We start from the raw sequence: 12991 nt of genomic DNA on the forward strand, positions 1-12991 counted from the left end.
AATTAGAATTAGAATTAGAATTTTTATCGTCCATAAAGAGGCCAATTTTGACCTATGGGACCAAAGTATACATGTGTTCTTGATATATGTCTCCTTCCTAAGAAGGGGTATTCATACGTTGAAGCACAAAGTCTTTATGTGTTAGTAAAGCATACACATATGAGCTCAACCTTCTAGGTGGTGTCTTAAGTATGGCACTTAAATTATCACTCCCTCTTAGTATGTCAGCATATCTTGAACGAATTGCACTATATGTCGAGCATGTGAAGAGCAAGTGACGTTCATCCTCTACCATGCCTTCGTTGCATACTTTACATGTCTTCAAATTCGTTACATTTTGATGCCATGATGCAACTTCAATATCTAACTTGTGAGATCGAGTGTGAAGTAGTGTAAGGGCTCTACGAGCATTACTCCTCATATTGGTAATGAGATAAGGTTGGATACGATCAATAGACATTCTTGCTTTATATTGAGACTAACATTCAGGGTTGACATTTGCAATGTAGTATTCTAGCTTTGTCCTCTTAGCATCCTCCCACTTCATCCTTAATGATTCCACCAACCTTTCCTCAATCATTACATACTGCATAGCATTGCCCGAAAGCTCTAAAAGATCATCCACACCCCATCTTCTAAACCATTTCCTTATGTCAACAACCCAACCAGACGAGAGAATCTTACTTTTATGATTCTTTTGTAGCTTACATCCAACATTCCAAGCAAGATGTGGTAATCGATGATTCGGCATATTCTTGACTTTTGTAATGTATTTATATACTCTTTGGAGTGCCAATAGTTTTATGGGTCGAACACCCGTTTCCAAGAGCATAACCTGGTAAGAGAGAGAGAGAGAGAGAGAGAGAGAGAGAGAGAGAGAGAGAGAGAGAGAGAGAGCAAGAGAGCGCTTCAATTGGTAAGGTTGCTCAATGGAGACCAGGAGGTCATCTAGTGAATTAAGAGATATGTATGAAGTATGTAATAGAGAGGTGAGAAAATTGTGTTTCGAACCCAAGATGTAGTGCTTGTAGTGTGACAACTTACTAGTAAGGTAAGCTAATTACAATAAAAAAAGACCGAGAGGGAGGGAGAGAGATGCCCAGACCGAGAAGTCATGGGTTCAACCCCTAATTCCATAGAGTGACATGTATTGAATTAAGAGATATGTATGAAGTAATAGAGAGGTGAGAAAATTGGGTTTCAACCCAAGAACTAGTGCTTATCGTGTAACAACTTACCACTAGTGTAAGCTAATTTATATATATATATATATATATATATATATATATATATATATATATAATAGAGAGGTGAGAAAATTGGGTTTCAGCCCAAGACCTAGTGTTTGTTGTGTAACAACTTACCACTAGGGTAAGCTACTTACAATATAAGAGAGAGAGAGAGAGGTCACCCACTAACTATATGGGTAGTGGAACATGTTCAATGGCAAGTGGCAATTTAGAATGCCAACTCCGTTTTAAGATTTGCCACCATCCATGATCAGAGTTATGTATTTTCCATTATTTTTCAGTCGTCGATGATAGTCATCCAAGAGACTCAATGGTGCAATGATACAGAATATTAGTAGTCACTTGTAAACCGGTGTCTAACCCCCTAAACACCAATCAATCCACAATTGTTCTTTTTTTTGTAAAGGTAAAGAACCTTGGATCAATGCAATATGTTGTAGTTATTGCCCGATAAACCCATAATTAGGCGATATGAGTAATAATTGTTCCGCGTCAACAAACTCCAAATTCTTTGAGATGGAACCTCAACTATATCTCTCACCTCATTGACCCCGAAACGATTAAACTAATAGCTTAATCTCTCCTTTCGAAGCCAACATAATATAATTGAGAAGACACAAGTAAATCTTTTTGCAAGGAATTACAATGCTCTCTACTAGATGTTGGTTTCTATATACATAACAAGAGTGCTTCTTGCCATGAGATAACCAAGTGTTGAAAACATGAAGAGGCAAGAATCTTAAGTGAAATACATTCGTTCAGTAATTGTCACCATGAAGCGTTAATTGTTGTCCTCCCATGTGTTAAACCCTTGTTCACAATGAAGTATTGGACAATAGATATCCATGGTTGTGAGTCTGAACACATGTCTTGCAATAATGAAAATCCACAAATCATCGTATGCATCCAGATAAATGGGAGATAAGTCCAATACTCCAGCTCCGCCCAAGCGCTTAGGGGTTGCTAGATGATTCCATGTAACCCATGCAATTCCCATCTTATCCCTCTTCCTCCACAACAAATATCAAAGAGGTTGCAAAACAGATTGCAAAGCCTTCTTTGTCCATGGCAACAATGACATGTAATATAATATCATGGGTTCCATAATACAATGTACAACCTTCAAGCATACATGAAATTGCCAAGATTGTTACTTCCAATACATGAACTTATCCCTTAAGTTACTAGACATCTATTCAATCAATTAACCATTTGTAACATTCATCCCCAATGGATATCCCAAGTGTCGAAAAATGGAGCCTTTCCTAACCACAAATCCTTGCCATCCTAAACATTCCAAATTCCTTTCAGTACATGAGATGAGACTAGAATTCCTCCAATTAATATATAATGCGAAAGCCAATGCAAATTTGTTTCATACAAGCATCGCCCTCTCAAGATTCTCTCGTGAGGCTTGTAGAAACATGAAAGAATCATTTATTGAAGCTTGTGCTACTAGTTGCCCTCCAGATGGAAGGCGTAAACCCACAATGTCACCATTTTTTGCAAGCCTTGATAACATCACTAACCAGGGATGAGTAACAATAGCAAACAACAATAGGCTAAATGGGTATCATTGACAAAAAGATCTTGTGACGGTAATATCTTATGTAATTCCCCCATTAAGCATGACTCAACACACTACATCTTGTCTTGATAAAAATATGAGGCGAGACAAACATGGTCCAAAGCCCATTGTATGCATTAACCCAGAAACAAAGGACCAATTAACATGATCATAACCTTTCTCCAAATCTAACTGCACCATAGTCAATTCTTGATGACTGTGTTGTGCATTATCCATGAACATTCAACACATTATGCAATATATTCCTGTAAATAATTATGTTGAGTATCTATGTTAGGTGGAATAGATTAGATGTGTGTTTGTGTTTGTGTTTGTGTTTGTGTGTGTGTGTGTGTGTGTGTGTGAGAGAGAGAGAGAGAGAGAGAGATTATATTATCGTCTTCGGAGGTCAAATATGACCTATGAGACCAAAAATATTACATTTCACGTGATACGTGTGAAAGTGAGTAGTGACTCTCGATGTTCAAGAACTTTACCAATGAATGTTGCAATTGAGAGTGCACATTATGGTTGTGAGAGGAATTCATGCAAGGATTGGGCTCGGTCGAAGAGATGTGGAAAGCATGGTCGAATATGATCAAAGGTAGAGCATTGTATCAAAGTGTGATACTCAGACTCGCAAACTTGTTTAGGTCAAAGTGTGCATAGTTGGCTCATCACTTGTGCCCCAATGTTGTCTCACATCACAATGCATGTGAGCTAAGTCGGATGGAAGCAATGGTTCGAATGGTAGATAACGGTATGGGGTCTAACATGTATCGATGTGTACGATTTCCCCGTTCCGCAAAGAATATGGTTTTGTGGTTAGGTGCAACATGTGTAGTATAATGTGTGAAGCGTGAGCCTCCACATTTGTCCCATGTCATGATACATTGGTGTTGCAAAAATGCCTCATTTACAAAGGAATCTAATGATGCATCATGAAGCAAGTGTCTCGCATCCCATCTACCAAACCATTTTTCTATATCTTGCATCCAATCAGAACACAAAATTTTGCTTTTATGTGTCTTTTTGCTTGCTTCCCATGCAATTCTAGGAAGTCGATGTGAGGGACTTTTTTGAACCTTAAGCATGTATTCAACAACCCTTTCCATGGCCATGATCTCAATGGGAAGTGATCCCGTCTCAAGGAGGACTAACCCTAAAACCTACAACAGGAGGAGGAGGAGGGTGTAGGGCGTTTGTTTCTTAACTTGTAGAAACTTTTTAAGAAAATGTTTTTGGACATTTTCAAATTCTTTCCACATAGATTTAGGGATGCTACCGCCCCATACTTCCACCCCATAGAGAAGAACCGGTGTCACCAAAGTGTCGAAAAGATATTTCTGTCAGAACCAAGGATAAAAGATAGAGTGATGGAAGAAGGATAGAGAAGAATGGATGTATAAGATAGAGAAAGAAAGAGAATGGATACAAGATATGTAATGAGAGCTAAAGACTGGTGTTGATTCGAATTGATTTGAGAATACATGTATGCGCTTATTTATAGGTTCCTATAGAATAGCTTAGAGATTTCTAGAATGTTCTAGAATGTTCTAGACCTAGAATGCTCTAGGACATTCTAGAACATTCTAGAATAATCTAGAGTTTTTACAATAATCAATGTAATACAAGAAGTAGCTTTTATTGTTTCATATAACAATAAGTTATCTTAATGGTTGAGGTTTTCAAGTATGAATTACAAGGTTCGAGGTTCAAGTCCGGGTGACGCCATAATGGTCATGTGTTCATGACACTATCCCTCCTTCGAGAACGCCGAGTGGAAGTCGGTGTTAACATTGTTGGGCCGGGCTTGTTTGGATAGTGACGATGGAAGTCGTTGACCAGAGCTTCAGCATTACAAATGTTATCGATGGGTTCCCAAGTGCGATCACTCGGAGGATAACCAAGCCAATCAACTAGATAATAAAGCTTATTGCACACAATCTTAGAATCGAGAATAGCAGCTACCTCGTATTCGGGGCCGTCCACAAGTTGTACAGAAGGCGATGGTGGCACGACACGATCAGGAATTAAAGAGGTGTGGCAAGGTTCCAAAAGAGAGCTATGAAAGACAGGGTGAAGCCGCATATGTGCAGGAAGGTTAAGACGAAATGTTGCATCATTAATCTGCGCCGTGATGACAAAAGGACCTAAGCGTTGATAGTCAAGCTTAGCACACGGTCGGGTAGTCTTGATGTGACGACGAAGCAACCATACACGGTCACCAACCTTAAACGGAGACTTAAGACGATGTCGATCGGCATTGGTCTTATGGTGTGCTTGCGCTTTCTGAAGATGTGACGATAACTCAAACTGGATTTGTTGTAGTCGGTGGAGGTGATGCGCCGCACTAGGGTTTCGTGACACCTCGGGAAGATCCAGTATACACCATCGAGGGTGGTTGCCGGTGTAGGCAAAGAAAGGTGTAACTTTGGTAGAAGAGTGGACCGTGTTGTTGTATGCAAACTCAGCAAGATGTAAAATTTTACTCCAATCATCTTGTTGATAACTAATGAAACATCGAAGATATTGCTCGAGCGTTTGATTTGTGCGCTCTATTTGTCCGTCAGTTTGTGGATGATAAGCCGAAGAGAGTTTGCAAGAGATTTTGAGGCCTGCCCATAGGTGCTTCCAAAAGTGTGAGATAAATTGAGGACCTCGATCGCTAATAATATCATTCGGGAGACCATGATGGCAACACTTCACGCATAATGAGATCTGCAGTTTCTTCACTATTGATGGTCTTTACACATGGTACAAAATGTGCCATCTTGGTGAACCGATCCACTACTGTTAAAATAGTATCAAAGCCTTTGGAAGGTGGCAGATCCATAATGAAATCCATAGAAATAGACTGCCATGGCTTGTTGGGAGGGGGTAATGGTTGTAGTAAGCCATAAGGGTGATGTCGGGGTATTTTGGCGCGACAGCAGGTGTCACAAGTGCGAACATAATCTTTGACAAATTTTTGTGATCACTATAAATGATAATCTGATGAGGTGATCCTTCTAGAAAATGACGCCATTGCTCGAATGAGTCGACCACAGCTAGTAACTCCTTGTCATGCACCTCATAGTTTATCTCCGAAACAGTAAACTTTCTCGAGTGAAACGCGACTGGATGTATCTGCCCGTCCTCGCCTGGTTGCGATAGGATACTCCCCAATGCAAAGTCTGATGCATCCGCCTCAATAGTAAATGGCTTTTCAGGATCAATATGTGCTAGGATGGGTGTTGATGTGAATGCCTCTTTTAGCTGCGTAAAAGCCTTGTCCGCTTTGATACTCCAAAAAAATGCTTGATTTTTCTTGGTGAGTTGAGTAAGGGGCAACACAATGCTTGAATAATTATGTATGAATTTGCGATAGAAGTTCGCAAATCCGAGGAAACACTGGACATCCCGAACTGAGCATGGGGGTTTCCATTCCAATATTGTTTGGACTTTTGCCGGGTCCATGAAAACACCCTGGGATGAAATAGTGTATCCCAAAAATTCGACTTGTTTGCAATCAAAACTGCATTTCTCAAGTTTGGCGTAAAGACCATACTTCCTTAGGCATTCAAGTACTTGCCGCACATGTATATCATGCTCCCCCTGTGTTTTAGAGTAAATCAATAGATCATCTAGGTAGATGATTAGAAAAATATCCAAGAAATCCCGGAAGATGTCATTTGCCATATGTTGGAATACGGCAGGTGCATTTGTGAGCCCGAAAGGCATGACTGTATACTCGAAATGACCATACCGAGTACAAAATGATGTTTTCCACTCATCTCCTGGCCGAATTCGAACAAGATTATATGCACCCCTTAGATCAATTTTGGTAAAATGCTTTGCCCCACCAATGCGTTCTAAGAGATTGGAGATTAAAGGTAAAGCATACCTATTCCTTATGGTGACTTTATTTAAGCCTCGATAGTCCACGACCAAACGAAGGGAGCCGTCCTTTTCCTTCACAAAAAAGATAGGAGCACCAGCTGGAGACTTTGAATGTCGAATAAACCCATGTGCAAGATTTTCCTCGATGTATTCTCGAAGAACCTCAAGCTCAATGGGTGATAAATTGTAAATCGGACCCCACGGAGGCTCTTTTCCTGGTTGGAGATCAATAGGACAGTCGTACGGCCGATGCTTTGGAAGAACACTAGCTTTGACTTTGTCGAAAACATCAGCATAGTCTTGATATCTCCAAGATTGCATGTGTTCTCAAATGCATAGTATGCTCGCTTACCCGCCTCTAAGCGGCGTGGAGCACATTCATTCCATCTATGATTTGAAGGAACTTGAAGGCCAAGATATTTGAAGCTTTCCGCACATTCAAGTGGCTCATTGTTGTACATAATGCATAATTTATCTCTTTTTTGGCTCTTCACAAGCATAATCTTTGTTTTAGAGCTATTGACACTTAATTTAGTATGCATGCAAATTTTTTCCAAATTATGCCTTCATAAGCTTTTGTGCATCTCCTAAAGTATTTGCAAAAAGCACTATATCATCTGCATATAGCAAAAGCATAATCACAACATTCCCAATGACAACTCTTCAACACATTCTTCCTTTGCAAACTTGGATACCATTTCTTCCAATTCATCAATGCATAGACCAAATAGTGTTGGTGAGAGTGGGCATCCTTGCTTAACACCAATAATGCTTTTGAAAAAATCTGAAAGTTTATCTCTCATGTGCACACAACATATAACCTTCTCATAAATTTGGGAAATTGCAAGCATATATTCACTTGGCACCTCAAGTTCTTCCATTCGCCTCCAAAGATGCTCACGAGGTACGATATCAAAATCTTTCTTGAAGTCTACAAAGCAACAATATAAACCTTTACCTCTAAGGCGACTTTCCTCCATTAATACTCGAAGGGTGACAAGGTGATCAATGGTGCTATGGTATTTTCGAAAGCTAGCTTGTCCATAAGCTCTCTTACCATTTTTTTCAGCCCATACACTTATCTTTGATTCCATTATACATCCAAACAGTTTTGCCATTAATGAGCCAACCATGATGGTTCAATAGTTGTTTACTGTTAAGAATTAGGTAATTAAGGATGGGTTAATTAGTACCTAATTATGTGATTAGTTGATAAGCGGAAGATTAAGTGATATGTGTGTGTATATGTGTGAGAGGAAGAGAGATAGAGAGAGAGATACACTTATGAAGAACAAAAGATGGGGGATGAGTAACTATATTAAATTAGCATTATCATCATCAAATACAAAAATACCCACAATGAGGTATATATACATCTCATGTGCAAGAGTGCACATGTGTGAGTGGATATATAGGTACTAAGGTGTAAGTCCTATATTAAATGTACTTAGGAGTGGAGGATCTAGAATATCCCACTTAAGTACAAGGTCCTATTTAAGGTGTTATAGTCAACACTCCTAACTAGATTCTATCTAGGTAACTACGAAGTTACATGGTTGACTAACTAACTAAACTAAGTTGAGCTTGATCTCTCAACACGCCCCCTCAAGCTCAAGTGTGAGGCGTCTGACATCCGCTTTGGCTTTTGGCGTTGTCCGGCTTTCGATGTCGGCTTCTGTGCGGCTTCCGTCCGGCCTTCAGCTTTCTTTGCTGTGACAATCTCGGGTCCTCCCCCTCAAGCCGGTGAAGAAGGCTTGTAGTGTGTGGGTGAAGGCCGACTACTTCCACCCATCGTGGATTACGAGTCACTTCGGTGGAGCTCTTGGGCTCTTGTTCGGCCGCCACCTTCATCGCGAAGGCATAGTGATAGGCCATGTACTGTTGTAGCCGTGCTGAGTGACGGGGTTCTCAGCTCTAGATGAGCGTCGAAGTTTTTCGCTCGCCGATGTGAGCGCCTTCTTTGCTCTGGGTGTCTGCATGATGGTTACACCGAACTCACTGTCTAGTGAGGGAGCAGACACATCCGAATCACTGTCGTCGGGGTGGTCGACTTCGTATTCGAGCATCTTACCTTTGCCTTTGTCCAAGTTCGTACTTGGCTGCGACGTGCTTGGGTTGCGTGGGGGCTCTTCTAGCCCACTAGGCCTTGCCGTAATCGGACATTCTTCGAACATTTGTTCGAAGTGATGCCCATCTTCTACCTCTTGTTCGGCAGATTCCGGGTCGAGCGTAGTCAGAGTTGAAGTTGTCTCTAGTGCGTACCAGGATGCGGACTCGTCGAAGACTACGTCTCGACTTACCCGAACCACTCGGGTAGAAGGGTTGTAGCAATTGTATGCCTTCTTCTCAGACAAGTATCCTATGAGGATACATTCTTTCGACTTCGCGTCGGGCTTCTGTCGTTGTTCGTTTGTGATGCGTACATTCGCAATGCTTCTGAACACCTTGAGGTGCGACAGGATAGGCTTCCTTCTGACCAAGAGCTCATATGGAGTTAGCTCATGCACTCCATTAGTGGTGCACCGGTTCATGAGATAGACGGCCGTGGATGCCGCTTCGGCCCAATAGAAGTTTGGCATGTGCTTCTCATGCACCATGGTGTGTGCTACCTCGAATATTTGCCGATTCTTCCTTTCGGCGACTCCATTTTGTTGGGGTGTGTGTCGGCATGAGAATTCTCTCCGAATGCCTTCACTTTGGAGGTAGGAGGTGAATTCGTCGGAGAAGTACTCCTTGCCTCCATCTGATCGTAGGCATCAAATGTGCCGAATGGTTTCTTTTTCGACTTGCCCCTTGAGCTTTTGGAAGTGGGAGAACACTTCGCTCTTCTTCTTCATTGGGTAGATCCATGTGTAGCGCAAGTAGTCGTCGATGAAGGTTACGTAGTATTGGCATCTGCCAATCGTCGGCGTTTGAGCCGATCCCCATACATTCGAGTGTATGACGTCGAGGAGGCCTTTGCTTGCGGAGCTCTCCTTCGGGAATGGGAGTCGATGTTGTTTGCCGAGTTGACACACTTCGCATACTCGGTCGACTTGTTTAGACTCGAATGCCGGAAGTCCGAGGACGACTCCCTTGGTTTGCATCGCTCTAAGCCGTTGGAGGTTTATGTGGCCGATTCTCTTGTGCCACAACTCGATGCTTGTCTCAGTTTTGAGACCTTTGGCATACATTGCCGATTTCATCTCGTTCGAATCAAGGATGAACATTCGGCCGTCTCTCCGCCCCTTACCTATGAGTCGGCCATCTTTCTCAATGAAACAACCTTCATTGTTGAAGCGGACTTGCATGCCTTGCTCCACGATTTGGCCGACCGAGACCAATTCTTCGTTATTGTGGGCACGTGCAAGACATTCTTGATGCAAGTTTTCTCGCCTTCTTTCCCGAATGGGACATTGCCAATGTGCCGAATGGGGTGCGTGATGTCATCTCCCGTCTCTATGAAGCCGAGTCAATCCGGTGTATGCAAGTCATTGAACCACTCCTTGTGGGATGTCATGTGATGTGAGACGTCGGAATCGACGAACCACACGTCTTCCGAATTGGAGGTGCTTGCGGAGTTAGAGGCCACCATAGAGTTCGCTCTATGCCTCATTACGAACATTCCGCCACGATCGCCGTAGTTGGAATTCGTGGCATAATTTGTAAACATTTCACTACGATCGTCGTAGTTGGAATTCGATGCGTGATTCGTGAACATTCCGCTATGATTGTCGTAGTTGGAGTTCGATGCGTAGTTTGTGAGTTGTCGACTTGTTGAAGCCGACTCACTTCTTTTTTTCCGACACTCCACCTCGTAGTGGCCGATTTTGCCGCACTATTTGCAAGTTGCGGGCCTCGTTTGTTGAGCATGTTCGGCATGGAAGCTCCCCCTTCTTCTGAAGGTTCCTCGATGGCTTCTGTGAAGGTTTGAATTCCCTTCGTGTGATGGGCCGAATTGGCCTCTTCTACTGCCGTGACCTCCTCCTCGGCCACCGTCCGAATTCGAGAAGAACATTTGTCCTTCCGACGTCTTGCTTTTGGTTTGGACGTGGTTCTCTTCGACCAATGGCATTGATTGGAGGTCGAAAAATGAAGGAGGGTTTTTTCTCGCCAAGATTGCCGTCCGTAATGGATCAAATCATTGTGTGAGGCCACCCAAGCATACTTGAACCATCTCGTCTTCGTCGGCATTTATTTTGATGGAGCCAAGTGAGTCGCAAATGCTCTTGATCTTGGCGGTGTAGTCCGACATGGACATGTCTTTTTGCCGAATGTTGTTCAACTCTTGTCGGAGTTGAAGCTTTCGAGCGGTCGTGTTGGTGGCGAACATTTTCTTTAAGTTCGCCCACGCTTCTTTAGGTGTCTTGGCGTCTCAAATGTGGCTAAGCATGTGGTTGTGGACACATGTTGCTAAGCAATACATGACTCGACTCACCGCTTGCTCCCATGTTGCGTAGTCGGCGTTCTTTGAGTCGGGTCGATTTTCTTGAGTACCGTTGATGTAGCTCCAATACCCTTGGCCGACGGGGTATTAGGTCATCTTGTACTCCCAAGATGAATAATTGCTCCGATCTAGCTTTTCACTAGGGAGCAAGCTACCCATTTGTGTGTTCATGTTGATTGTGTCTTCTCTTCTTTTGCTTTTCTTCCTTCGATCGCGTACATGTGCTACATAGCGGCACTATGGTGGCCAATAGCTAGATTTTTTCGTCAGCGTCTCGAACACACAATTACGGAGTCGGGTGGGCTTAGTGGATTTTCTAAACCACACGCTCTAATACCATGTTAAGAATTAGGTAATTAAGGATGGGTTAATTAGTACTTAATTATGTGATTAGTTGATAAGCAGAAGATTAAGTGATATGTGTGTGTATATGTGTGAGAGGAAGAGAGATAGAGAGAGAGATACACTTATGAAGAACACAAGCTGGGGGATGAGTAACTATATTAAATTAGCATTATCATCATCAAATACAAAAATACCCACAATGAGGTATATATACATCTCATGTGCAAGAGTGCACATGTGTGAGTGGAATATAGGTACTAAGGTGTAAGTCCTATATTAAATGTACTTAGGAGTGGAGGATCTAGAATATCCCACTTAAGTACAAGGTCCTATTTAAGGCATTATAGTCAACACTTCTAACTAGATTCTATCTAGGTAACTACGTAGTTACATGGTTGACTAACTAACTAAACTAAGTTGAGCTTGATCTCTCAACATTTATATTATTTACATCTCCACCTTTATGGAAAGGTTTGATCCAATTTGTAGTCCAATCGTACCACATACCATGTTGCAATGCATCATTAAACATATCGCTTATCCATACATGTGCTTCTTTTCCTGTCCATTTTAGCATTTCAACCTTTATACATTGAAGATCACTTGCCTTTCGAGAGGCCAATTTCTTAATTCCTATGCATATATCTTCAATTGTAAAGAAGGGAGACATATGTGAAAGAGAACCATAACACATCATCTTTCCGGCAAGAGATAACTCATATAAATTCTTACAATGCATAGACAAGTCGTGAATAGTTAAGTCACCATAACTCTCAACACGTTTCCCCTTTAGATTTCCCCAAAATTTAGCACATGCATGTGCTTTCTCTTGCGTTTCGATAAATTGTTGAGTAACTTCCCATATTCTTCTCTTTCTTTTAATAAGCCTTTTATACACATGCAAATGCTTTTGGTAATTCTCTTTATCCTTAACTACATCCAAAACCATAAGGCACTTTCGAGCTTCACGACATTCTTTATCAAACCAGTTTTTCCTAAGTTTCTTGGTGCATTTCCAAGATGTGCAGTTGGTCGAAAAACATTTGTTTGTACATGAGAGAATGACTTTCTTGAAAGCTTCCCATTTTCATTCTAGTGTGGCACTATGTTGTGTCTTGGTCATTTGTAACATATCCTCAACCATCTTGGAATACATGGGCACTTGCTTAAGGTTCATGCTCAAGTGCGGTTGTTTATTATCTTCAATAGCCTTCTCACAATCAAACCTATGCATACATTTGAGATCAATACATAAACTTGGCCTACGATTGGATTCCGGTGTCCATTCACCAAGTGAGAATTTATGTATACAATCCAAAATACCTTCGGAAAGTAGCACATAGACAATCACACTATTTCCGTTATGTTTTCTACATGTAAGAGAGAGAGAGAGATAGATAGATAGATAGATAGATAGATTATATTATCGTCTTCGGAGGTCAAATATGACCTATGAGACCAAAAATATTACATTTCACGTGATATGTGTGAAAGTGAGTAGTGACTCTCGATGTTCAAGAA

The sequence above is a fragment of the Azolla caroliniana genome, unplaced genomic scaffold (assembly GCF_043228905.1).
Source record: "Azolla caroliniana isolate FFs.n. ecotype wild unplaced genomic scaffold, voAzoCaro1.0.p SCAF_17, whole genome shotgun sequence".
Lineage (NCBI taxonomy): Eukaryota > Viridiplantae > Streptophyta > Polypodiopsida > Salviniales > Salviniaceae > Azolla > Azolla caroliniana.